The sequence below is a fragment of the Choloepus didactylus genome, chromosome 1 (genome assembly GCF_015220235.1).
Source record: "Choloepus didactylus isolate mChoDid1 chromosome 1, mChoDid1.pri, whole genome shotgun sequence".
Taxonomy (NCBI): Eukaryota; Metazoa; Chordata; class Mammalia; order Pilosa; family Megalonychidae; genus Choloepus; species Choloepus didactylus.
Window position 1 is genome coordinate 26261971 of NC_051307.1, and position 26153 is coordinate 26288123.

The following is a 26153-nucleotide window of genomic DNA, read 5'->3' on the forward strand; positions in this document are numbered from 1 at the left end:
ATGATTAGCTGGCCACTTAGCAGCTTAGAATGATATTTAAATGGATGTTAAATCAATTTTATTATAAACACTTTTTTTTTTGTCAGAAAGAAATACTATCCAGCAAAAATTGAAACTAATACATATCTGAAGTATACCAAAACACACTCAATTCTAACATTTACAGTTAGGTCTGGTCTCCCAGCACACCTACATATCTGAATGCGTTGTTCTACCCACAAATCATAACTCAAAACTGGGCTCTAGAATTAGACAAACCATGTTTAAATTTGGACTCTGACACTTACCAATACTATACTCTTCAATGGATTAGTTTGTCTTTCTGTGCTTATGCACTTCAGTTTCCTCCTTTGTAAAATAGCTATAAAAGTATATATTCAATGAGATTTTGTAAGATCTAATGAGATAATCTATGTAAAATATTTAGAATAACACTTGGAATTATTACTAGTTTCCTGCTATTAAGTTCATGCCCATCTATGTCTTGGAAGGTGATAATATTAACTCTTTCCAAGTACAGTAAATTAGTGTCTTTTAACCTCTACTCTAAAAACTTTATTTTTGTTTTCACTGAAGGTCTTGCATCACTTACATTCAAATTTCTCCCTTTCTTTTCTTTCCTCTCTCTCCCTAAATATACACATACAAACACAAATACATATGCATATCTGTATGTACATATAATCATATATACATGATAAATATAAATGAACAAATATAATATGTTTAAAATCTCTTTTATATAGTGTTTAATATATATATATGTATATGTGTGTGTGTGTGTGTGTGTGTGTGTGTGTGTGTGTGTGTGTGTATATTAATCAATTTTCCTTATTTCAAGGCCTGGAACAGTGCTGGCACCTATCAGAAACCCAAATACTATTTGTTGGTTAAATGGGTGAATTGTTAGTAGATATCTAATGCTATCCTTCTTTTGGACCACTGCTATAAACCAACAGAATACTGAGGAGCCATAATATAAAAAGAAAGGACTTGAGTATACGATTTTATGAATCAGAATATTAAGCTGAGGCATTGCCACAATATTTAAATTAGTTTCAATTAAGGATCTTCATTACCCATAATAACATAACTTGAAAATTCTGCCTTTGTCTTAGTGCAGTGCTTTGCATACAATTTGCCTATACTCTAATCTCAGAGTGAAATTTTCCTTCTCACTCATGAATAATTTATCATGAGAAATACACTCAAATTTACATTCTGCTTTTTCCACACAATGACACAAAATACCTTTGAGCTTCACAAGCATTCTATGGCTCATTTACCATGCTAGAAACATTTTTACTCTAGAGTTTGACAAATTAAAAATAATTTGCCAAACACATCCAAAACTTCACATTAATGTAAATTTAGAATTCTCTTGGACAATAAATGTTATTTTTCAAAAAGAGCTATAAAATTTTTGATTCTCTAAACTAAATAAAATTACCTCTGTGAATTTATCGTAACAAAATCACAAAGAAATAGGATTTATAAGCCCAAAGATGCTTATTAATATTATACTTAAATTCAGAAAATATTTGAACCAAGAGCATAAAATTGGTGAAATCTGGTATAGCCATTAAAATTATAATGTTGAATATTACAAAATCTGGGAAATGCTTACTATGCAGAACTTAGCATAACAAAAGCTATGAGCACTCTTGTTAGAATTGCTAAAATTATATTTTCAGTAAATAAAACACAGGTTTGTCAAATTTCCAAGAGCTGATGTGCAAGTGTGGGAGGAAGCTATTATTTGTTTATGCCATCACTGATGATTTTGAAGGGAACGACAAGATCCAGTCACAGCAAATTGTAGAAGAAAATATATATTTGCATATCTCACAGGTAGAAAAAAACAACACAAATATTTTGTAAGTATTTAGCTGAAAATTAGTTTGCATTAGATCTGTGTCAACCAATGGACCTTAACAAGTTAAAATATCCATTTCGTAAAAACTGAATAACTATGCAATATTTAAATTTAAAGTTTTATAATTTCATCTTTTTGTTTTCCCCATTGTGATCAGATATGGATTTTATCTGATTATATTTCAACAGTGATAGTACCACAAAATACAAAACCATTTCTCTGAGAAAACATGCTCTGCAACATACAATCTAATTATCAACAAAATTTCCCATAAAAGTATAAAACATTTAAGTTAAACGTCACTTTAAATACACATTTATATATATATATATATATATATATATATATATATATATATATATTATATTCAGTGATACATAAGTGACTGCTTTAACTAATTATTATCATGTTTTGAATTGCTCCTTGAGAAGAATTCACTAAATAAGGGTTGTTTAGCAATACATTAGTTAATAACAGTCCTGATGTCAGGATTAAATAGACTTCAGTAGCCCTAAAAAGTATGATTTATAGTCAAATTGTACACAGTTCTATAACTGTCTTCAGAATGCTTCATAGAGCTTTAGAAAAATTGGATAGAAAAATGCATTCCTTAATTTATTTCAAGCATTTCATTTTCTCTCTGGTATAGGTACATAAAGTTATTTCTACATGATCATTAATGAATGATGTGGCTTTCCTAGTATTCCTGATTAGAAAGTCTGTCTCTGGAAAATATTATAATAAAACCTGAGACAATGCACCTGCCAAAGCAACAAATTTGTAGAGATGCAGATTAGGATACAGCATCAATTTGTATATATTGCAGTTTGAAATATAGCACAACTGATGATTGACTGCTATCCTATAGCAATTTGAAATATATCCTATAGCAATTTGAAATATAGCACAACTGATGATTGACTGCTATACTATGCTCAGAAGCTGAGATGAGAGAGCATCCTGAGTTATCCTGGTAAACCCAATGTAATCATAAAGTTGGAGAAATGTTCTCAGCTCAGAAAGATGTGAAATGGAAAAAGAAAGTCAGAGATGTGACATGAGAAGCACTTGACACGATGCTGCTAGCTCTGAAGATGGAGGAAGGGGGCCATGAGCCAAGGTATACAAGTGGCCTCTAAATGCTGGGAATGCCTCTTTGTTAGAAGCCAGGAAAGAAAAAGGGACCTCAGTTCTACTTCTGCAAGTAACTGAATTTTACTAATAATCTGAATATGCAAGAAAATGGATTCAGATCCCCCCCTTGACTGTCTGAAAGGAATGCATCCCTGCCTACATTTTGATTTTTGACCGACAGAATTGTGAGTAAAAAATGTGTGTTGTCTTAAGCTGCTGTTCATAGTAATTTACTATGGCATCAATAGAAAATTAATACACATATGATTACTGTTTTGTACCTCAAACTTTATACATTATTTAAATATGTTCATTAACAGCCACATTTATAACAGGAAAGTGGTATTTCTACAAACCACAATAATTTATGTAAAACACAACCAAACAGATCAAAACAAAGTTGTTTAAAGAAATAAATATATAAATTGATCCATTTACCTGCATTCTGGCAACCACATAGTACACAGTCAAATTCAAGTTGCATATTTATAGACAGACTATAAGAAATTATCATGTTCCATACATTTAAAGTGAACATATTAAAATTCCCTGAAATTTTATAGAACATATAATTTAAATACTGCAATTCATAAAGAAATGTGCACAAAATGTTCTTAAAATGCTTTGTGAATAACTAAATAGGAAGCAGATCAAACATAAATGAAAGTCCTACACAACAATTTCCTTTCTTAGATCTGCCTTTTATTTTGGCAATTTGATAATTTACATAGAGCAAAAGTTCTTAGTGTGCTTTCTTGAAGTGTTATCTTAGTTAAAGCTGCTTTTATTGTCTAGTATCCTCTTTTAGTTTTAGACAAAGCTTTGACTAGTTTGTCTCATAAATAGGAAAAGAAATGCAGAGACTTTTACATGATTCCAAAATATATCCTATCTTGGACAGTATCCTTAAACTTGGCAGGATGCCAAATTGCTATCTGCAGAGATATTTCCTATTTACCAAAACTTTGGTGAAAGTGATGCAACAGTTTTTTGTTTATCTTTCTTGGTACAGATTGAGGAATATGTCCTTTATTCATGAATCAAAATAAATTATTTCCCTATTTTTTAAAATCTTATTCAACTACTTTTAAAATTTGGAGGTCAGAAAATAGAAAACAGTAACAGTAAAATATACACTTAATTTAATACTTCACCATGGCACTCTGATTTCCTGAGTTTACATAGTTGGAGTTGTTATTTGTAATAATTCACATTTAGATGTCATAGAGAGATGAGATATTTTCCCTTGGCACACAGCTAACACTGGAAACACCTACAGTTGGCCATTAGTTACCTCAGAGAACTTATCATATTCTAAAATCCAGTTTAATTCCAGCAAGCTCAGAAAAAAGATATGGAGAGGCAGGGCTAGATGGCAGCATAGGGAGGTGTGGAGTTTAGTTAGTCCTCTAGAACAACTAGTAAATAGTCAGGAACAACTAGTAAATAGTCTGGAACAACTGTTTGGGGGACATCCATGACTAGACACACACCATACACCAGTCTGGAATTGGTGGAATGGCCAAGGTCTCAAATGAGAACTGTAAGTAAAGGCCCTGCTGAGGTGGGAGACCCTCCTCCACTGGCACAGCAGACTGAGTTGGAACACTTCCCTATGGGAAAAAGAAGCATTCTCTACTAGGAGCAAGGGAAGACAGCTCAACCAAGCACAAATTATAGCTTTAATTAACAAATTTGGACTAGTAAATGCAAACTATGAGCACAGATAAATCTGGAGAAATCAGGAAGGGAACCCTAACATCTCTCCTGACAGAAAGGAGATGGGGCTGATGGAATAAAAGAAAATAAAAACAAGGCTTTTGGAGTTGGCTGAATTCAGAATACTGGAACAGGGCTGTGTCCCAAGAAAAGGAGCACATAGAAGCAGGTACCAACCCTGGCTCTTGACGTTGTGCTGGGGACTGGCTTTGAAAAATGGATTCCTTTCTTTTTTTTCTTTTTTTTCTCTCATTCTAAGTAGCTCATTAGAGAAAACCTCAGACATTTTCAATTGCCAGTGCTGACCCAGGCAAGGGTTGAGTTGAGATAACAAGACAAAAGAAGAAGTAAAGTGAAGGAGATAATTCCCAAAAGGATTTATGTTCCCTAAGAAAATGGTGGGGGAGGGCAGTTCAAGTGGCTGCTCTCTCTCAGAGAACTCACATCCCAGGGACCAGGAAAAAAAAAAGAAGAAAAAAAAAAAAACAGAAACAGCTTAAGCTTGGCTTCTTACTCAGCTTCAGTCCCTAGCAGGGACAGAGTCTGCTGAGACTTAAAGACAATGAACATCTTTAACATTGGTGGGGAGCTGTGGGATGACAAGCACAACCTTCTGGAAAGGACCAGAAAAGCAGAGAGTCTAAAGTCCTTACAGGAGTCTGAAAATCTGCTGGGTCTCATCCTCAAGGAAACTTGATATTGATTACACCCTCCTCCTGAGACCTGGGCCTGTCTGGTCTGGAAAAACCTGATTAGGGTAATCAAGGAAACCAGATTCCTAGGCAACAAAAAATTATGACTCACACTAGGAAAAATGAAGATATGGCCTGGTCAAAGAAATAAACTTACACTTTGAGTGAGACACAGGAGTTGAACATTAAAGATGTTCAAATAAATATGCTAAATCAATTCAAAATCCAATCAACAAGTTGAGGGAAGATGCGGAAAAAGAGATGAAGGACATAAAGAAGACACTGGGGAGAGGCGGGGCAAGATGGCAGACTGGTGAGCTGTATGTTTTAGTTACTCCTCCAGGAAAGTAGGTAAAAAGCCAGGAACTGCGTGGACTGGACACCACAGAGCAATCTGTCTTTGGGCATACTTCATACAACACTCATGAAAACGTGGAACTGCTGAGATCAGCGAAATCTGTAAGTTTTTGCGGCCAGGGGACCCGCGCCCCTCCCTGCCAGGCTCAGTCCGGGGGGAGGAGGGGCTGTCAGCTCCAGGAAGGAGAAGGGAGAATTGCAGTGGCTGCTCTCATCGGAAACTCATTCTACTGATTCAAACTCCAACCATAGATAGACTGAGGCCAGACACCAGAGACTCTGAGAGCAGCCAGCCCAGCAGAGAGGAGACGGGCATAGAAGGAAAACAACACGAGAAGCTCCAAAGTAAAAGCAGAGGATTTTTGGAGTTCTGGTGAACACAGAAAGGGGAAGGGCGGAGATCAGGCCTTGAGGCGCATATGCAAATCCCGAAGCAAGGCTGATCTCTCTGCCCAGGGCACCTTTCCTTAATGGCCCTGGTTGCTTTGTCTATTAGCATTTCAATAACCCATTAGATCTCTGAGGAGGGCCGTTTTTTTTTTTTTTTTTTAAATCCTTTTTGCTTTTTCTAAAACAATTACTCTAAGAAGCTCAATACAGAAAGCTTCAAAGAATTGAAATTTGGGCACGTCAAGTCAAGAGCAGAAATAAGAGAGCTCTGAGACAAAAGGCAATAATCCAGTGGCTGAGAAAATTCACTAAACAACACAACTTCCCAAGAAAAGGGGGGTGTCCGCTCACAGCCACCATCCTGGTGGACAGGAAACACTCCTGCCCATCGCCAGCCCCATAGCCCAGAGCTGCCCCAGACAACCCAGTGTGACGGAAGTGCTTCAAATAACAGGCACACACCACAAAACTGGGCGTGGACATTAGCCTTCCCTGCAACCTCAGCTGAATGTCCCAGAGCTGGGAAGGGGGAGCAGTGTGAATTAACAGAGCCCCATTCAGCCATCATTTGAGCAGACTGGGAGCCTCCCAACACAGCCCAGCAGCCCAGAACTGCCCTGGGGGGACGGCACTCACCTGTGACATAGCACAGTCATCCCTCAACAGAGGACCCGGGGTGCACAGCCTGGAAGAGGGGCCCACTTGCAAGTCTCAGGAGCCATACGCCAATACCAAAGACTTGTGGGTCAGTGGCAGAGACAAACTGTGGCAGGACTGAACTGAAGGATTAGACTATTGCAGTAGCTTTAAAACTCTAGGATCATCAGGGAGATTTGATTGTTAGGGCCACCCCCCCTCCCCGACTGCCCAGAAACACGCCCCACATACAGGGCAGGCAACACCAACTACACACGCAAGCTTGGGACACCAATTGGGCCCCACAAGACTCACTCCCCCACTCACCAAAAAGGCTAAGCAGGGGAGATCTGGCTTGTGGAGAACAGGTGGCTCGTGGACGCCACCTGCTGGTTAGTTAGAGAAAGTGTACTCCACGAAGCTGTAGATCTGATAAATTAGAGATAAGGACTTCAACTGGTCTACAAACCCTAAAAGAACCCTATCAAGGACAGCAAATGCCACGAGGCCAAAAACAACAGAAAATTATAAAGCATATGAAAAAACCAGACGATATGGATAACCCAAGCCCAAGCACCCAAATCAAAAGACCAGAAGAGACACACCTAGAGCAGCTACTCAAAGAACTAAAGATGAACAATGAGACCCTAGTACGGGATATGAAGGAAATCAAGAAGACCCTAGAAGAGCATAAAGAAGACATTGCAAGACTAAATAAAAAAATGGATGATCTTATGGAAATTAAAGAAACTGTTGACCAAATTAAAAAGATTCTGGACACTCATAGTACAAGACTAGAGGAAGTTGAACAACGAATCAGTGACCTGGAAGATGACAGAATGGAAAATGAAAGCATAAAAGAAAGAATGGGGAAAAAAATTGAAAAACTCGAAATGGACCTCAGGGATATGATAGATAATATGAAGCGTCCGAATATAAGACTCATTGGTGTCCCAGAAGGGGAAGAAAAGGGTAAAGGTCTAGGAAGAGTATTCAAAGAAATTGTTGGGGAAAACTTCCCAAATCTTCTAAACAACATAAATACACAAATCATAAATGCTCAGCGAACTCCAAATAGAATAAATCCAAAAAAACCCACTCCGAGACATATACTGATCACACTGTCAAACATAGAAGAGAAGGAGCAAGTTCTGAAAGCAGCAAGAGAAAAGCAATTCACCACATACAAAGGAAACAGCATAAGACTAAGTAGTGACTACTCAGCAGCCACCATGGAGGCGAGAAGGCAATGGCACGATATATTTAAAATTCTGAGAGAGAGGAATTTCCAGCCAAGAATACTTTATCCAGCAAAGCTCTCCTTCAAATTTGAGGGAGAGCTTAAATTTTTCACAGACAAAGAAATGCTGAGAGAATTTGCTAACAAGAGACCTGCCCTACTGGAGATACTAAAGGGAGCCCTACAGACAGAGAAACAAAGACAGGACAGAGAGACTTGGAGAAAGGTTCAGTACTAAAGAGATTCGGTATGGGTACAATAAAGGATATTAATAGAGAGAGGGAAAAATATGGCAAACATAATCCAAAGGATAAGATGGCCGATTCAAGAAATGCCTTCACGGTTTTAACGTTGAATGTAAATGGATTAAACTCCCCAATTAAAAGATATAGATTCGCAGAATGGATCAAAAAAAATGAACCATCAATATGTTGCATACAAGAGACTCATCTTAGACACAGGGACACAAAGAAATTGAAAGTGAAAGGATGGAAAAAAATATTTCATGCAAGCTACAGCCAAAAGAAAGCAGGTGTAGCAATATTAATCTCAGATAAAATAGACTTCAAATGCAGGGATGTTTTGAGAGACAAAGAAGGCCACTACATACTAATAAAAGGGGCAATTCAGCAAGAAGAAATAACAATCGTAAATGTCTATGCACCCAATCAAGGTGCCACAAAATACATGAGAGAAACATTGGCAAAACTAAAGGAAGCAATTGATGTTTCCACAATAATTGTGGGAGACTTCAACACATCACTCTCTCCTATAGATAGATCAACCAGACAGAAGACCAATAAGGAAATTGAAAACCTAAACAATCTGATAAATGAATTAGATTTAACAGACATCTACAGGACATTACATCCCAAATCACCAGGATACACATACTTTTCTAGTGCTCACGGAACTTTCTCCAGAATAGATCATATGCTGGGACATAAAACAAGCCTCAATAAATTTAAAAAGATTGAAATTATTCAAAGCACATTCTCTGACCACAATGGAATACAATTAGAAGTCAATAACCATCAGAGACTTAGAAAATTCACAAATACCTGGAGGTTAAACAACACACTCCTAAACAATCAGTGGGTTAAAGAAGAAATAGCAAGAGAAATTGCTAAATATATAGAGACGAATGAAAATGAGAACACAACATACCAAAACCTATGGGATGCAGCAAAAGCAGTGCTAAGGGGGAAATTTATAGCACTAAACGCATATATTAAAAAGGAAGAAAGAGCCAAAATCAAAGAACTAATGGATCAACTGAAGAAGCTAGAAAATGAACAGCAAACCAATCCTAAACCAAGTAGAAGAAAAGAAATAACAAGGATTAAAGCAGAAATAAATGACATAGAGAACAAAAAAACAATAGAAAGGATAAATATCACCAAAAGTTGGTTCTTTGAGAAGATCAACAAGATTGACAAGCCCCTAGCTAGACTGACAAAATCAAAAGAGAGAAGACCCATATAAACAAAATAATGAATGAAAAAGGTGACATAACTGCAGATCCTGAAGAAATTAAAAAAATTATAAGAGGATATTATGAACAACTGTATGGCAACAAACTGGATAATGTAGAAGAAATGGACAATTTCCTGGAAACATATGAACAACCTAGACTGACCAGAGAAGAAATAGAAGACCTCAACCAACCCATCACAAGCAAAGAGATCCAATCAGTCATCAAAAATCTTCCCACAAATAAATGCCCAGGGCCAGATGGCTTCACAGGGGAATTCTACCAAACTTTCCAGAAAGAACTGACACCAATCTTACTCAAACTCTTTCAAAACATTGAAAAAAATGGAACACTACCTAACTCATTTTATGAAGCTAACATCAATCTAATACCAAAACCAGGCAAAGATGCTACAAAAAAGGAAAACTACCGGCCAATCTCCCTAATGAATATAGATGCAAAAATCCTCAACAAAATACTTGCAAATCGAATCCAAAGACACATTAAAAAAATCATACACCATGACCAAGTGGGGTTCATTCCAGGCATGCAAGGATGGTTCAACATCAGAAAAACAATCAATGTATTACAACACATTAAAAACTCGAAAGGGAAAAATCAATTGATCATCTCAATAGATGCTGAAAAAGCATTTGACAAAATCCAACATCCCTTTTTGATAAAAACACTTCATAAGGTAGGAATTGAAGGAAACTTCCTCAACATGATAAAGAGCATATATGAAAAACCCACAGCCAGCATAGTACTCAATGGTGAGAGACTGAAAGCCTTCCCTCTAAGATCAGGAACAAGACAAGGATGCCCGCTGTCACCACTGTTATTCAACATTGTGCTGGAAGTGCTAGCCAGGGCAATCCGGCAAGACAAAGAAATAAAAGGCATCCAAATTGGAAAAGAAGAAGTAAAACTGTCATTGTTTGCAGATGATATGATCTTATATCTAGAAAACCCTGAGAAATCAACGATACACCTACTAGAGCTAATAAACAAATTTAGCAAAGTAGCGGGATACAAGATTAATGCACATAAGTCAGTAATGTTTCTATATGCTAGAAATGAACAAACTGAAGAGACACTCAAGAAAAAGATACCATTTTCAATAGCAACTAAAAAAATCAAGTACCTAGGAATAAACTTAACCAAAGATGTAAAAAACCTATACAAAGAAAACTACATAACTCTACTAAAAGAAATAGAAGGGGACCTTAAAAGATGGAAAAATATTCCATGTTCATGGATAGGAAGGCTAAATGTCATTAAGATGTCAATTCTACCCAAACTCATCTACAGATTCAATGCAATCCCAATCAAAATTCCAACAACCTACTTTGCAGACTTGGAAAAGCTAGTTATCAAATTTATTTGGAAAGGGAAGATGCCTCGAATTGCTAAAGACACTCTAAAAAAGAAAAACGAAGTGGGAGGACTTACACTCCCTGACTTTGAAGCTTATTATAAAGCCACAGTTGCCAAGACAGCATGGTACTGGCACAAAGATAGACATATAGATCAATGGAATCGAATTGAGAATTCAGAGATAGACCCTCAGATCTATGGCCGACTGATCTTTGATAAGGCCCCCAAAGTCACCGAACTGAGCCATAATGGTCTTTTCAACAAATGGGGCTGGGAGAGTTGGATATCCATATCCAAAAGAATGAAAGAGGACCCCTACCTCACCCCCTACACAAAAATTAACTCAAAATGGACCAAAGATCTCAATATAAAAGAAAGTACCATAAAACTCCTAGAAGATAATGTAGGAAAACATCTTCAAGACCTTGTATTAGGAGGCCACTTCCTAGACTTTACACCCAAAGCACAAGCAACAAAAGAGAAAATAGATAAATGGGAACTCCTCAAGCTTAGAAGTTTCTGCACCTCAAAGGAATTTCTCAAAAAGGTAAAGAGGCAGCCAACTCAATGGGAAAAAATTTTTGGAAACCATGTATCTGACAAAAGACTGATATCTTGCATATACAAAGAAATCCTACAACTCAATGACAATAGTACAGACAGCCCAATTATAAAATGGGCAAAAGATATGAAAAGACAGTTCTCTGAAGAGGAAATACAAATGACCAAGAAACACATGAAAAAATGTTCAGCTTCACTAGCTATTAGAGAGATGCAAATTAAGACCACAATGAGATACCATCTAACACCGGTTAGAATGGCTGCCATTAAACAAACAGGAAACTACAAATGCTGGAGGGGATGTGGAGAAATTGGAACTCTTATTCATTGTTGGTGGGACTGTATAATGGTTCAGCCACTCTGGAAGTCAGTCTGGCAGTTCCTTAGAAAACTAGATATAGAGCTACCATTCGATCCAGCGATTGCACTCCTCGGTATATACCCGGAAGATCGGAAAGCAGTGACACGAACAGATATCTGCACGCCAATGTTCATAGCAGCATTATTCACAATTGCCAAGAGATGGAAACAACCCAAATGTCCTTCAACAGATGAGTGGATAAATAAAATGTGGTATATACACACGATGGAATACTACGCGGCAGTAAGAAGGAACGATCTGGTGAAACATATGACAACATGGATGAACCTTGAAGACATAATGCTGAGCGAAATAAGCCAGGCACAAAAAGAGAAATATTATATGCTACCACTAATGTGAACTTTGAAAAATGTAAAACAAATGGTTTATAATGTAGAATGTAGGGGAACTAGCAGTAGAGAGCAATTAAGGAAGGGGGAACAATAATCCAGGAAGAACAGATAAGCTATTTAACGTTCTGGGGATGCCCAGAAATGACTATGGTCTGTTAATTTCTGATGGTTGTAGTAGGAACAAGTTCACTGAAATGTTGCTATATTATGTAACTTTCTTGGGGTAAAGTAGGAACATGTTGGAAGTTAAGCAGTTATCTTAGGTTAGTTGTCTTTTTCTTACTCCCTTGCTATGGTCTCTTTGAAATGATCTTTTATTGTATGTTTGTTTTCTTTTTAACTTTTTTTTTCATACAGGTGATTTGAAAAAAGAAGGGAAAGTTAAAAAAAATAAAAAAAAATAAAAAAATAAAAAAGACAAACAAGGGGAAAAAAAAAAAAAAAAAAAAAAGATGTAGTGCCCCCTTGAGGAGCCTGTGGAGAATGCAGGGGTATTCGCCTACCCCACCTCCATGGTTGCTAACATGACCACAGACATAGGGGACTGGTGGTTTGATGGGTTGAGCCCTCTACCATAAGTTTTACCCTTGGGAAGACGGTTGCTGCAAAGGAGAGGCTAGGCCTCCCTGTATTTGTGCCTAAGAGTCTCCTCCTGAATGCCTCTTTGTTGCTCAGATGTGGCCCTCTCTCTCTGGCTAAGCCAACTTGAAAGGTAAAATCACTGCCCTCCCCCCTACGTGGGATCAGACACCCAGGGAAGTGAATCTCCCTGGCAACGTGGAATATGACTCCCAGGGAGGAATGTAGACCTGGCACCGTGGGACGGAGAACATCTTCTTGACCAAAAGGGGGATGTGAAAGGAAATGAAATAAGCTTCAGTGGCAGAGAGATTCCAAAAGGAGCCGAGAGGTCACTCTGGTGGGCACTCTTATGCACACTTTAGACAACCCTTTTTAGGTTCTAAAGAATTGGGGTAGCTGGTGGTGGATACCTGAAACTATCAAACTACAACCCAGAACCCATGAATCTCGAAGACAGTTGTATAAAAATGTAGCTTATGAGGGGTGACAATGGGATTGGGAAAGCCATAAGGACCAAACACCACTTTGTCTAGTTTATGGATGGATGTGCAGAAAAGTAGGGGAAGGAAACAAACAGACAAAGGTACCCAGTGTTCTTTTTTACTTCAATTGCTCTTTTTCACTCTAATTATTATTCTTGTTATTTTTGTGTGTGTGCTAATGAAGGTGTCAGGGATTGATTTAGGTGATGAATGTACAACTATGTAATGGTACTGTAAACAATCGAAAGTACAATTTGTTTTGTATGACTGCGTGGTATGTGAATATATCTCAATAAAATGATGATTTAAAAAAAAAAAAAAAAAAAAAATGCAACTGTAGAAAAAAATGCAATGAAAACAGAACAATGTTATTCAATTCTAGCAGATTCTGCCTGCAGAAATCACTGAACTGAAGCTGCTTCCTTTGTTATTAAAAAAAGATTAGCATGTGCTAGGGATGAAAGATGGACTAGCACCAAACTGATACTTCGTCCTTGAGAAATCAAGGAGGACTGAAAGAAATTGGAAAAGGATTTGTGATTTATTGTTATGCAGTTCCACCTAAAATTGCTTGATTCTCCTTCGGTGGGTCCATGCTGTACTGGGGAAACACTGGATTTTGATGATGAGGATGGTGACAATGATAATGTTGTGGTCCAAGTGCGTTGTGGCGGCCCAGGGCCCGGGCAGCCTCCTAAACATGAATGAAACCCCAGGCACGTGACAGTCTGTTTAATCAGGACAAAGGTCAAGAAAGAAAACAACCTCTCTTCCTGGAGGGAAGAGAATGTAATCACAGATGTAAAGGGACGAGAGCAGGGTGGCACTGATTGTATCTTAGTCTTAAACTTTAATCTTAGGTGATGAGCCCCTTTAATGATTCTACTAGAGGCCCGATGTCCTCGCACTATATGAAATGTCTTTGTTCTAAATCATATACATATTGTCCCTTGTACTCCCTGCCCCTCTGTGGAGCACTCCCCCTCCAGACCACTACCACCGGGAACTCTCTCTTGTTGGTAAGTTTAATAAATCTATGTCTGCTTCTGAAAAAAAAAAAAAAAAAAAAAAAAAAAAGAAGACACTGGGTTAACATGTGGAAGAATTCTAAAGTTTGAAAAAACAATTGGCGGAACCTATGAGAATGAAAGGCACAATAGAAGAGAAGTAAAACAATAGAAACATACAACAGCAGATTTGAAAAGGCAGAAGAAAGGATTCATGAACTGGATGACAGGAAATCTGAAATCCTACACACGAAAGAACAGATGGGGAAAAGAATGGAAAAATATTTGCAGAATCTGAGGGAATTGAGTGGCATCATGCAGCACATGTAAATACATGTCATGGGTGTCCCAGAAGGAGAAGAGAAGGGAAAAGGGGCAGAAAGAATAATGGAGGGAATATCACTGAAAATTTCCTATCTCTTATGAAAGACATAAAACTACAGACCCAAGAATTGCAGCATGCCCAAATAGATCTTAATAGACCTATTCAGATCATCAAATAATCAGATCAGCAAATGTCAAAAACAAAGACAATTCTGAAAGCAGCAAGAGAAAAGTGATCCACCACATAAAAGGGAATCTTGCTAAGAATATGTGTGAATTTCTTAGTAGAAACCATGGAGGTGAGAAGGCAGTGTTATGATATATTTAAGATACTGAAAGAGAAAAACTGCTAACCACAAATTCTATACCAGCAAAACTGTCCTTTAAAACTGTCCTTTAAAATATTTTCAGAAAAACAGACACAGAGAGTTTGTGAACAAGATGCCCATTCTACAAGAAAAACTAAAAGGAGCACTACAGACAGATAGGAAAATACTGGAGAGAGAAGTTTGGAGAAGAGTGTAGAAAAGAAAACTATTACTAAGGGTAAAAAGATAGAGAAAACAATAAAAATAAAATAAAATATGACTATAAAATCCAAAAGGCAAAATGGCAGACATTATGTTGAGTGAAATTAGCCAGAAATGACAGCACAGATACTCTATGGTCTCACTAATATGAACTAACCTTGATGAGTGAACTTTGAGAGTTAAAGTTGAGATTACAGGTTATCAGGAGATAGAAAGAGGTTAGAAATCAGGCATTTGATGCTCAAGGAGTATAGAAGGTTCAATAGGATTGATTGTATATTCCAGAAATGGATAGCACAATACAGTGTGCTGGTAGCACAATATTGTAAGTACTCTGAACAAAGATGAGTGGGAGTATGGTTGAAAGAGGAAGGCTAGGAGCATGCATTGACACATCGAGAACTGACTTACAGGAAATGAATCTGAATGACACAAATTCAATCAGCACAGTGAGGAAAGTCCCTCAAAGAAAGAAAATGATCCCTAGGTCTGCAGGGCCTGGTGGTAATCTGGTTGAATAGAATAACAAAGAAAAATATTTTTTAAAAAAGCAGTCACTAAGAATTTTGGGTATTTATCTACTGAACACAGAAACAAAGATAAATGATAGGAATAAATATTTTAAGAAGTCACCAGTAATATTTTATATTACTGTAAATCAAATATCCACTGTCTTCTTTCTTTCTGCAGTGGAGAAATAATCTTCCCACCCCTCTGACAGACTTAGCCTTTCTTTTTCTGCCCTCCTCCATGAGAACAACCTGCTAAGGCACCTACTTTTTTATTAGCTTGGGTCTTGAGTAAGAAGGCAGGTGCAACAGAGATGAATCAAACACACAGGCTGGATAAGAATGAGCGTAGCCATCTGCAGACACAATATTGGGAAATAAATATTGATTGCTATAAATAATTAAGACTATGGTGTTATCCATTTTGTAGCATTATTGCAACTAAAGAAAATTAATACAACATCAAATTCGGTGGCTAGTAATATCAGGAGATGTATTAGCTTACTACTATTAAACATTGAATGGTTTTCTTTGCTCTAGTCACAAGGCCACTAAACAGCCCACCAATAAGACTTGTTTAGACACACTACTGGAAAAAAAGATGAATTTTTAAGTTAACTCTCTGTTCTTGTTTGCTAATACTGCTATTATGCAAAATATCAGAAAAGGATTCGCTTTTATAAAGGGGATTTATTAAGTTACAAATTTACAGCTGTAAGGCCATGAAAGTGTCCAAACTAAGGCAGCAACATATGGCCGATGGCATACAGGAAACCTGTTAGCTGGGAAGGTATGTGGCTGGTGTCAGTTGATCCCAGGTTGTGTTCCAGGTCCTCTCTCAGCTCCTGTGCATTCTTAGTTCTTTCTCCCAAGAAGTTTCTCTCTAAGTGCCTGGGAGTCCTGTCTTAGCATATCCCAGGGCAAACTCTGGGTTTCATCTCGTGGTTAAATGCCCCTCTGTCTGCATCTCCAAGTATCTCTAAATGTCAGTGCAGCAAGCATCTGGGCCTGTATAGCTCTTTTTAAAGGACTCCAGTAAACTAATCAAGACCCAGCCTGAATGGGCAGGGCCAAATCTCCATGGAAATATTTAATCAAGGGGTTACACCCTAATCAAAAAGATTAATCAATCTGCCACCACAAGATCACATTAAAGAATATGGTTTTTTATTTCCAAACCAGCATAATCACATAAACCTGTACTTTTTAAAATAAGTTAGGATGCTTGTGTTCTTTCTCAGTCTTGTGTCCTTGATAAATGTGTTAACTTGAGATGCAGATTCATTTCAGGAATTAAAGACCACACCTTGCTTCTTTGTTTTAATTTTTTTTAATGCAATTTTATTGAGATTTATTCACATACCATCAATCATCGAAGTATAGAATCAGTTGTTCACAGAATCATCATATAGTTGTGTATTCATCACCACAATCAATTTTTGAATATTTTCATTATTCAATAAATAAATAAATAAATAAAAAGTAAAAAAAGAACACACAGAACATCTCATATCCTCCTCTCCCTTATTATTCATTTACTTTTTGTCCCCATTTTCTACTCATCTATCTATATGCTGGATAAAGGGAGTGTGAGCCACAAGGTCTTCACAATCATGTGGTCACACCATATAAGCTATATAGTTGTATGATAATCTTCAAGAATCAAGGAGACTGGATTGCAATTCAACAGTTTCAGGTATTTTCTTCTAGCTATTCTAATACACTAAAAACTAAAAAGGAATATCTGCATAATGCTGAAGAATACACCCCAGAATGATCTTTGACTCCATTTGAAATCTCTCAGCCACTGAAACAAACTTTATATTGTTTGATTTCTCTTTGCCCTTTTGGTCCAGAAGGCATTCTCAATCCTAGGATGCCAGGTCCAGGCTCATTCCTGGGAGTCATGTCCCATCTAGCAGGAAGGGTGGAGAGTTTACATGCAGAGTTGGCATAGAGAGAGAGGCCACATCTGAGCAACAGAAGAGGTTCAAGGGGGTGACTCTTGAGCACAATTATAAGTAGGTTTAACCTCTCCTTTGGAGTAGCAAGCTTCATAAGGTAAGCCCCAAGATTGAGGGCTAGGTCTAATAAACTGGTAGTATCCAATGATTGTGAAAATATCAGGAATTCCCCAGTGGATGAAGTTTAATATTTCCACATTTTTCCCCAATACCTCAAGGGGGCTTTCTAAATACTTTTTATTCTCTGCACAAATTACTCTGAGGTTTGTTGGGGCTTCATGTTAACCTGTACAAACCAACTAGATCTCACCCAGTGAAAGTGACTACCATACAAGGAAAAATCTCCACTATCAATTAAGAACTAGCTCTTAAAAGAAACAAAACAATAAAACCACAATTAATTAGCATTAATAATACAAAAGGAAATAAACTATAAGAAGTCCAACATCTATCCTAGACTTTAGATAGGCAATCCTCAAAAGTTTTGGAGAAAATACTGATAAAAACTAAAGCCTGAATTAAAAAGAAAGATCACACAAAAATTTGTAAAGCTCCTCAAAATGATATTCTGAAAACAAAAATTTGAATGGGAAAATGAGGGAAAAAGAAGTATGTTTAAAGATCTTAAATATCTAATATTTAAACACATTTAAAAGTTAAAAAAAGATGGAGAGAAGGTGTATATAAACTCTAAGTATGCCATAATCTTTTAAGAATAATGTTAACAGAGCAAAAGCCTTAATTAAACCACAACTTACAAAAATGCAAAGGACAAAAACAGATTTTCTTGGCTAAATTTTGAGAAAAAAATGAGCAAAGCAAACTTAGCCATGCTGCTGATAATAAATGCAAAAGGTTAACCAAAAATAGAACTGAAAGTCTTCAAATCATATTTTATCTCTTCCCTTTTTCCTGTTATTAATATTAAAATAAAATTGGAACAAAATTGATATGAAAAATTGTATTCAAAGGCAATTGAGCAAAACTTTAAAAGGGCAACTAGCTTTATCATTCTTTCAAGACAAATGACCCAGAAAATTTCTATCTTTGTACATTGAAAGAATGTGTAGATGAGAACAGTAAATAAATATTGATCGTATAGAAAACTAAGAAGATGCTGGAGATGTAAAAATATACACTGACTTTCTCAAGAAAAGAAGATTAAGTCTAGAAACTCCAGTGAAAGGTTAATATTTGTTGTGTTCAAGATATCAGAATATAGTATTAGCTATTTGATTTGGGGATGCATAGAATGGGAAATAATTAACATTCTCAGTGCTCAACAGTGGAAAATTGTTGGGAAGACTTTGAGTTTAATCTAACAAGGGAGTTAATAATTCTACTATTCTATATGCTGGTTATTTACTCCTGAAAAAACTGTGCTTAATTTTGGATAAAAATATTTTAAGCGAACAGGACTTATCTTGAGAAATATAAGAAGGATGATGTGGACAAGTGGAGCCATGAATTTAGGGAATGATAGTGGTGGGGGGAGAAGTTTAGCTAGAAGAAAGAAAAAAATTACAAGTCTATGGGTAATTGAAACAGGAAATATAAATAATTATCATGATTCTGGTGAGAAAGAAAATAGAACACAATAATGACAGGTAGGTGAAATCCAATGAGTAGCTTCTCAAATGTGGAGAACTTAGTCTTTATTAGAATTGAAGCAGAAGGTGGACTGGGAATGTGTAGAGATTGCAAGAAATACTGAAGTGCTAGAACTAATGACCTAATCTCTCTCAATTCTAATGTTGTAACAATGATTTATTTTGTGATATTCACTGCAATTATAGTTCTAATTTATGCAGCACTATGAGAGGAAAGTAAAACAGCTTATATTTACCTATTATTTGCCTATATTTACCTATTACTAATTCACTAAAAAATATTCTACTCATCTATGGAGTCACTTACCAAGACTGATAGTTTACGTCATTTAAAACCGGACAAAGTCTTGGAAAATATTCTTTTGGGGGATAATCCTGCATGACAAACTGAAGCTTCATTTAATCCAGTAGTTCTTACCTACCTGTAATTTCATCAGCCTGGGGCAATTATGCTATGTAGGAAATTGTTCTACATAACTTTTATATCTATTATGTTGCCAAATACATACATTCTCTCCCATTTTATCTCTAAATCACAATAATTAACACCTTATACATTACAGGTGCTATTTCTCTTAGATCTTCTAATTCACAGTGTATAGCAGCAAGGTAATTCCATCATCTGTCTCTAAAAGAACACAGGAGACAGGACACCGTTTCTTATGAAAGGTTTTCCCTCAACAGACTGACAGACCTATTTAATATTAAGTTTCTTTTTCCAACTTGAAACAAAAATGTTGGTCAGTAAACATACCAAATATTGTGCCATGATATCCATGCCCCCACTTCCCACTCAAAAAACAAAATATTAAAAGAAAAAATGTAAAAGGAACAAGCTAAATTAAAGACAAATGCAAAGCAATACGTGGATTGAAAACATAGGCCTTTTAGTGGCTGAGTCAGAAAGCAAACACAAGAGGCAGAAAATGAGTTTTCTTTAGGGCAAAAGGGATTCAAAGTATCACCTCAAAGTGGGACTATGCTCAGTCCCTGAAATCAGAAGCTAAGGGAGGTCTCTCTTTCTCTTTCTCTCTCTCTCTCTTCTTCTTCCCTCGTTCTCTCTCTGGTGAAAATAAAGAAAAGGAATGATAGGCTTCTACCTAGAGCACTACCCAGATAAAAGAATAAAGTAGTCCCAGGCATACAATCAGCTCTGGGTCAACTTACCTCTTGGATATAGGATATGGCAATATTAGGTAGAACAGGAACTCTGAATCATTTATATAAGATACAGTTCTTATCAGGGAACCCAGAAGACAAGATAGAGTGATAGGTACAGGAAGGGAAAGAAAGCAAATAAATAAAAACTAAAATAAAATCCTACATTCAGTATGACCAACAAACTCAAATTTAGAAACATTTTAAAAAGTAACCAAAACAATTATCAAAATATGAATTTACTATAGATGAAATGATAATATTAATAGAGCAAACTTATTGAAAAAAAAAGAGAAAATTAAGAATAGGTTATGTGGTTATGGAAAGAACTCATTATAATTCCCACACACACACACACACACACACACACATACATATAATGTCATTGAAATAAAACAAAAAATCAAACTAAATTGAATAAACTCTATGCTGGAAACAAACAATTAGTGAATTGGAACTCACTCAGAGGTAAACTGACAAATTATCTGACAGAGCAGTTGAAAGGCCGCTAGCCTAGCTCTAAGAACTTGGTTTCTAACACCATTCTCCAATGAAAGGAACCAAGGCTCTTTGGAAATTTTTCTGATTTTTTAGGGTTGGGGCAGAAAAATTACAGGATGAGCCTTTAAGCAACTTGTAGTGTCAGAAAGTCAAGAAGTGCTTAAGCACACACGTGCGTACACACACAATGAAGGAGAGTGCTAATGAGACACAGTGGCTAAGTAAAAGAGCACCCAATGGCCAAAGCTGGAACAATATGAGCATGAAATAAAGTAATATTGCATTATATCGCAAATTATTAAATAAATCCATACTGATATAAACAAATGATTGAAGAAGTAAAAAAAAGAAAATGTAGGAGAAAGGACAAGTCTACTATAAAGGAAAATTCCAAATAATTTACATAAGACACTCCACATGAAGGGCATAATTCCTTACTCCCTAAAAATTAGTTGAGCATATCCAATCCTTCCAAGGATTACACTATGGAAACCGGCAAGGGAAGAGTAACTTTACAGTGAAGAAACCTGACAAATTCTATCTCAGCCAGTTGATCGAGGTTAATATCAAAAGTCATATGTCATGTTGATAGAATGGAGCCTGATGTGATGTGACTGGCACATTGCCACTATGGTCTTCTTCTCAGTCTAATCATGAGAGGAAGGGACATTCTATAAAACACCTGAAAGTACAATGCAAAATTCCAAAGGTCATCAAAGGCAAGGGAAGTCTAAAAATCTATGTATGGCAAGGGGAGCCAAAGGAGACAAGACAACTAAATGTGATATAGTATCTGAGAAAGGATGGTGGGATAGAAAAAAAGGACATTAGATAAAACTAAAGAAAACTGTCTAACCTACGGCTTTAGTTAATTAATTGGTTCATTTGTCATGACAAATGCACCACACTAATGAAAGCTATCAATAATAGATAAACTGGATGTGAAGTAAATGAGAACTCTCTTTAATATCCTCTCAAATTTTCTGTAAACCTAAAATTATTCTGACATAAAAATTTACTTAAAAAAGAATGGACAGAGGGGAGTATCAGATATGGCTGAAGTGATCTTCAGAAAAATAGACTAAAAATGTTCCCCAAATTGAAGTTCTGAAACCTAAGATTGTGAGTGCATACTGAGATATAGTCAGAATAAACAGAAATAAATCTTGACAAAGACACATTAAATCAAAACTGCAGGTCATCAAATATATATAGAAAACTCAATAAAAGCTGAACTAGGAAAAAGAATAATATAAGATTTTAAATAGAATGAAATCCTTGAGTGCAGATCCATTGTCAACCTGGGAAAAATTCAATTTTTAAAAGTAAAAAGAATGAGGACAAAATAAAAACATCTTCATAGATACAAAAATAAAGAGAGTTTACATATGACACAAACACACCCCCATGTAAAAATAATTTGAATAAATTAAGAAGCATAATTATGGCAAGAATGATAATGGATTCATAAGGTAGAAGACAGATTAAGAAATATCAATGAGTACCAAAATTGGTAAAATATGTTAAACATTTTAATTAACTATTATCTTTAATATACAATAATGATAGCTAATTATCTTATTTCAAATATTAAAATCAATATCTGGTAATGAGCAATAAAGATGTGGAAGGCATATATTTATTAAGCAGTTAAAATTTACTAGACTTCTTCCTCTTTGGCAGGAAGATAATTATATTGATTGTCTTAAATTTAGAACGAGCTTGCATTGAGGGTAATTAACAGGTAAACACTATGGGAATTGAAATATAAATCTATAGCTTCCATACAATCAAATGAAGCAAGATCATGTGATTGGCAGAGTAGAAATTGGAGGGCAAAAATAACACTTCTCCAATCAATAGACCATGAGAAAGAGAATAATATAAAGAAATAGCAAGGAAAAATATCAGTGTCTCTAAATTCAAACTGTGACTATGAAGCATAGATTCAAGGTTTCAACGAATATTAAAATTAAAATTGAAAATGTTGGAGTTTATATCAAATTAACTAGTAGCATGTATCCTCCCGATTATTCCAGGTGTCAATATTTTAAATAAGTCAAATGGATATATGATGCATGAAAATAAGTTAGATAGATACGTCAAATGACAAATTGGAATTGAATATGCAGACTATAGTATTTTATGTGGAGCACCAAAGTTTTGCTGCCGTAAGGGAATTATTTGCAAGATTATTTGCAAGAATGGAAGTAGTTTCAGGCATCTAGGTATGGCAAACCATTTTTTTAGGCGAACGAAGGAAGTTAGCTTGACTCCAGTTGATTGAATGAGGGTTTGTCTGTCTTTCAGGAGCATGTTTAGGGCAGGTGGGCTTTATTTTGCATTGGGTAAAAAATAATGGACTAGGGGCTTGATAGGCTATCTAGGTCAGCTGCCTAAGTGGGGATTTTAAATTCCAAAAGATATCAAGAGGAAATTCAAGAGGTAGTTCAAAGAGGAAGTGGGACATGCTTTTTTTTTTTTTTTTTAATTTTTATTGGGATTGTTCAGATACCATACAATTATCCAAAGATCCAAAGTGTACAATCAGTTGCCCCTGGTACCCTCATACATCTGTGGATCCATCACCACACTTAATTTTTGTGCAATTTTTAGAAACTTTTCATTGCTCCAGACAAGAAATAAAGTGAAAGATGGAAAAAAAAAAAAAAAGAAAGAAAAGGAAACTCGAATCCTCCCATGTCCCTAACCAACCCCCCTCAATTGTTGACTCGTAGTGTTGGTATAGTACATTTGTTACTGTTTATGAAAGAATGTTGAAATACTACAAACTGTAGTATATACTTTACAATAGGTATATATTTCTTCCCTATATGCCCCTCTATTATTAACTTCTAGTTGTATTGTCGTACATTTATTCTGGTTCATGGAAGAGTTTGCTAACATTTGTACAGTTAATCATGGACATTGCCCACCATAGGATTCAGTTTTATACATTCCCATCTTTTGACCTCCAGCTTTCCTTCTGGTGACATATATGACTCTGAGCTTCCCCTTTCCACCTCATTCACATGCCATTCAGCACTGTTAGTTATTCTCACATCTTGCTACTGACACCACTGTTCATTTCCAAACATTTAAGTTCATCCTAGTTGAACATTCTGCTCATACTAAGCACCCACTCCCCATTCTTAAGCCTCATCCTATATCTTGGTACCTTATGTTTCATATCTATGAGTTTACATTTTATAATTAGTTCTTATCAGTGAGACCCTGCAATATTCATCCTTATGTGTCTGGCTTATTTCACTCAGTATATTACCCTTGAGGTTTTGACTTCAACCCATTTTTTTTTTAAGGTGGTTTTGTTCACACCCTATACATTCCATCCTAAGTAAACAATCAATGGTTCTTTGTATGGTCACATATTTATGTGTTCACCACCTTCACCACTATCTAAATAAGGGCATCTACATTTCTTCCACAAGGCAGGGAGCGTCAAAGAAGGTAGAGAGGGAAAAGAAAGAGGAAAAAATGACAGCTAGGAAGTAGCAAAAGGAAAAGTAACCTTAAATCAAATTAGGGTAAAGAGTCAGACAACACCACCAATGTCAAGTGGCTAACATGCCTTCCCTTTCCCCCCTATTATCTGCATTTACCTTGGTATATCACCTTTGTTACATTAAAGGAAGCATAATACAATGATTCTGTTAGTTACTTTCTCTAATTTACATTGATTGCATCCCTCCCCCAATGCCTCCCCATTTTTAACACCTTTCAAGGTTGACATTTGCTTGTTCTCCCCTGTAAAAGAACACATTTGTACAGTTTATCACAATTGTTGAACACTCTAGATTTCACCAAGTTACACAGTCCCAGTCTTTATCTTTCCTCCTTTCTTCTGGTGTCTCACATGCTCCCAACCTTCCTCTCTCAACCATATACATAGCTATCTTTGTTCAGTGGACTTACATTGCTGTGCTACCATCTCCCAAAATTGTGTTCCAAACCACACACTCCCGTCTTCTCCTATCACTCTGCAGTGTTCCCTTTAGTATCCCTGTAGGGCGGGTGTCTTGTTCACAAAGTCTCTCATTGTCTGTTTGTCAGAAAATATTTTGAGCTCTCCCTCATATTTGAAGGACAGCTTTGCTGGATATAGGATTCTTGGTTGGTGGTTTTTCTCTTTCAGTATCTTAAATATATCACACCTCTTCCTTCTTGCCTCCGTGGTTTTTGCTGAGAGATCTGCACATAGTCTTATTAAGCTTCCTTTGTATGTGATGGATTGCTTTTCTCTTGCTGCTTTCAGGATTCTCTCTTTGTCTTTGACAATTGATAATCTAATTATTAAGTGTCTTGGCATAGGCCTATTCAGATCTATTCTATTTGGAGTACGCTGCGCTTCTTGGATCTGTAATTTTATGTCTTTCATAAGAGATGGGAAATTTTCATTGATTATTTCCTCTATTATTGCCTCTGCCCATTTTCTCTTCTCTTCTCCTTCTGGGACACCAATGATATATAGATTCTTGTACTTTGTTTCATCTTTAAGTTCCCGGAGATGTTGCTCATATTTTTTCATTCTTTTCTCCATCTGCTCCTTTGCGTGTAGGCTTTCAGTTGTTTTGTTTTCCAGTTCTTGAGTGTTTTCTTCTGCCTCTTGAGATCTGCTGTTGTATGTTTTCATTGTGTCTTTCATCTCTTGTGTTGTGACTTTCATTTCCATATATTCTACTGGTTGTTTTTTTGAACTTTCAGTTTCTGCCTTATATATGCCCAGAGTTTTCTTTATAGCCTCTATGTCTTTTGTGAAAGATTCTCTAAACTTTTTTAATTGATTTAACATTAGTTGTTTAAATTCCTGTATCTCAGTTGAAGTGTACGTTTGTTCCTTTGACTGGGTCATAGCTTTGTTTTTCTTAGTGTAGGTTGTAGTTTTCTGTTGTCTAGGCATCTGACCTCCTAGGCCACCCCAATCAGATTTTCCCAGATGAGAATAGGTTCAGTTCACTACACCTGTGCTTTTCTGCTTGGCAGGTGCAGCCTGTCACCACCTGTGTAAGAGGGTGTGGCCTGTGGCTCTCCTCCCCAGGCTTTGGGGTCTGGTTCTGGAAAGGTAGGCAGTAGAGTTGGGCCCCTCCCTTTCCTCTTGGGAAGCTATGCCCCCTCCAGAGAGGTCACTGCATATCAATAAGTTCTTTGTTTCTCTGACTCTGCTGATCCAAGTGTTTTGAGTTTAAAATGGCTGAGGCTGTCTTTACTGCAAAGCGCTGTGGGCTGGAAGTGGCTGCAGGTTTCTCCACAGAGAGAGAAAGGGACAGAAAATCTCCCAGGTTCACCTGTCAGCCTCTG